The sequence below is a fragment of the Pteropus vampyrus genome, unplaced genomic scaffold (genome assembly GCF_000151845.1).
Source record: "Pteropus vampyrus isolate Shadow unplaced genomic scaffold, Pvam_2.0 Scaffold5, whole genome shotgun sequence".
Taxonomy (NCBI): Eukaryota; Metazoa; Chordata; class Mammalia; order Chiroptera; family Pteropodidae; genus Pteropus; species Pteropus vampyrus.
In genome coordinates, this window is record NW_011888786.1 from 8,834,406 (window position 1) to 8,837,802 (window position 3,397).

Genomic DNA, 3,397 nt, shown 5'->3' on the forward strand with positions numbered 1-3,397 from the left:
TAGCCTGAAGGGAAAAGCAGAGGTCGGTTCAACCACTTGGAAAATGGTTTGGGAATACTAACTAAGTTGAAATATGCAAAGCCCACCATGCGGCAATCTCCTTCTAGGTATATGCAGTCCCAAATTCGTGCTCAACAGATATTTACAAGAACATTCGCCGAAGTATTAGTCATAATAACTAACAACTGGATATAACCTAAATGCCCGTCAACAATAAAATGTGTAAATAACTTGTGGTTTGCTCATATAATGGACACCCGGCAATAAAAAATGAATGGACTAGAACCACACACAGCATCACAGCTGAATCTTACCAACACGTTGAGGGAAAGAAACCATACACAAAGGAATCAACAGTGTTTGGTGCCGTTTACATAAAACCCCCAAACAGGCAAAACTGGACAATAGCATCAGCAGTCAGAATAGTGGCTGGTTTCCTTCTGGAAGAAGACAGTGAAGCACAAGTGTAGGGGGGATCCTAGGACACTTGTCCACCTGGTAGTCATATGCCTTATGATTACGTTGTGTATTTATGTTTTGTGTATTTATGTTTTGGAATGTACGTTATATATAAATCATGTGATTAAAACTTTTTCTTAAAGCATGTGACCCTTTGAAAATAAAAACACTAGCATTCAAAAACAATATATTGCTTGTTGTGGGAGGGGGAGACCGCCTCCTACCCCTGTCTGCCCCAAATTTGCTGAAGTCTGTCTTCATCGTTTGTAATTAAGTACAGGAGGCAGTGGCATGGATGGGAGTGGGAGAGGGGGTTATCACGTAAGACCTGGTTGCTGGAAGGTAGGTGGGAGCTGGCCAGGTTCTGTTTCCTAGCCCTGGGGGGGAATCCATCAGGGACACCATTGCCTGGGGACTGTGCCAAAGCACTAGACTCTGGTTATCTGAAGTGATTGGAAACAGATTAAACAGCAGTGGAAGCAGGAATTGGTTATAAGTACAGAAGCCAGAGGGGAGAACAACTCCCCCACTCTGCTCTGGATAAACATAAGTGGCACCAAGTGACAGATACAACTGGTGAGGCAGTAAAGAGAAAGCAATGGGGAGAAGTTGCTGAGGAGTCCAAGTGCAGGTCAGAAAGTAGAAAGCTGGGACCAGAGCTGAGATCCAGGATGGGACTGGCTCTCCCATGCCGCCATATTCCAGTATTAGGACTCTGGGGACTGAGAGAATTCTGAATTCGAATCTGGGCTTCTAGGTGATGAAGAAGGTATATATGTCATGGTAGAAGGATACAACACTTTTTGCCTAGCAGTTTGTTAGCTTGACTTTATTATTATTTATATTTGACATTTTTATTTTAGGCTGCAAAAACAAAACCAAGCAAACAAACACCAACGAAAACTCGAAATAGTCTTGTCATCCTTTCGAGGAACACAGAAGGTACACCCTCTCACAAGGAAAAGATGCTTAGTTAAGGGAGGTTAAATTTAAAAGTACAGTTAAAAGGATGTAGCTTAACTTCTGAAAACGCTAGGTTTTATTTACCCCCCTGTGGTAACCAATAACAGTACTACCGAGTTAAGGTTCTTCTTAGTTAACCATGTCACCTCAAATATAAAAATCCATTAACGATCTAAGTTAATAGGTGTGGTCTTACTGAAATTTCTTAATCATATATTTGTCTTGAAAAGTTTTGTTTTTGTCTTCTAAAATGATAAATTGTCTTATTATAAGCATTGTATTTCTAAAACAAAGTAATGAAAGACAGGGTTAGTGCAAGCTAATTTAAACCCTTTTAACTACCAGCTGAAATAAATACTTTGGTTCTTCAGGAAAAAAATTAGCAAAACAAAAAATTTGTTTCATTTAACAGTTTATTTTCATAGCCATAATCTAATAGTTACATGATAAAAATACTCCAGAAGAACCAAACCGTGTAGCAGTGAATGAAAATGTGTGAGCGAAGTTCTGCATTCGACATATCTGGCAATGATGATGAATATGGTGAAATTAAAATGCTAGGTAGAACGAATTGGTCTTTAAAACACTAATTTTTTCCTTTAAAAAAAATTACTAAGTCTACCAAGAAAATACCAAACATAAGCCTGTAAGTAAATAATCGCTGCGTTTAGGCTATCACAGGGCAGGTTATCCGCAAGGCCGCATACATCCCGCTTCACTGCAGCTGGCACTCTGCTGGGTTTTGATCCTTCTTGGAGTCATAGTCTGGGTCATTTTTCTCATCTCCTTCTTCCCCTTTCTCTTCTGTTTCTTCACCTTCTTCATCATGTTCGTCATCATCATCTTCAGTAGCTTCTCCAGTAAAGTATAACACTGATTTGAGGGTTATGGGCTCACGTAAAAAGTACAAATTTCAAAGTCTGCAGCAAGGAGAGCTTCAGCACCATTATCCAGATCTCCGCTCTCAGGAACTTCAGGAGGGGCAAAACAAGTAAAGAAAGAGTTATTGGAAACTGTTTCAGTCACAGTACAAACTGTCCCACGTCCTCTGTGTTTTTGCTTCTTTTTAATGGTTTTCGAAGTGATTCTTCTCCCTTTTTTCCAATCTATCTGATACCCTGGACAACTCATGATTTCTGGCCCGTCAAAAGAACAGGGATCAGAATCATCTGGTTCTGATCTCATCCTATATGTCTTTGTCAACACTTCATTTGCGAAATAGTCCCTGGGTTTAAAGTGAAATTCTAAGATAAAACTCATGGGCTGGCCAGCATCTAAGAACTTCACTTTAATATCGTTTAAGTGCTTCAGAATAGGCTCATCATGTTCCTGAACTATATCACTGAGCAATTCGACATTCTTAAAAGCAGTCAAACAAAATTCAGGAATTCCTTTGGGGTCTTTTTTTCTTCAGTCTTTTTTTCTCTTCTTTAATCTTTGCCTTTTCTTTCAGCTCCTCTGAAATTTCATCTTCCTCATCTGGTTTCCATTCACATTCTTCTTTCGTAGGTTCATAAATTGCATTCATGATCTCGAATCACTTACCAGATAAAGGCTGATAGAGAACAGCCTACTTTCTTTCAAGATCATGAACTTCCTCATTGAACTTGGCTTCTATCTGTGCACATTGAACTTGAAGGCTTTTGAAAGCATTCACTTGTCTTTTAACTACCCTAGGCAAGCTTTCAATGTATCCTGCTGGCGTTTCTACCAGACCATCAAGTCTTTCTAGGAGGGCTACGAGAATCTGAGGATTTTGCACCATCTGAACAGTCGGCTGATGTGCTTTCATTTTTGTTTCTTTACTGGTTTATTCTTCTTCTATGTATTCGACATCCTCCAAATATTGATCAAGTTCAGATTGTTCTTTGTTGTCAACGTCCACCACACTGTAAGAACTCCAAACATTGGTGGCCAGCATGGGGAGCCAGGCAGCTCCAGCTGTCTACTCAGGGTAGTGGCAGGTGTGTGTGGG

General features: G+C 40.0%; 1 pseudogene; it reads right to left on the reverse strand.

Moving 5' to 3' along the window:
- Nucleotides 1-2,101: 2,101 nt before the first annotated feature.
- Nucleotides 2,102-3,187, reverse strand: LOC105295647 (annotated as a pseudogene).
- Between the last annotated feature and the right edge of the window lie 210 nt (nucleotides 3,188-3,397).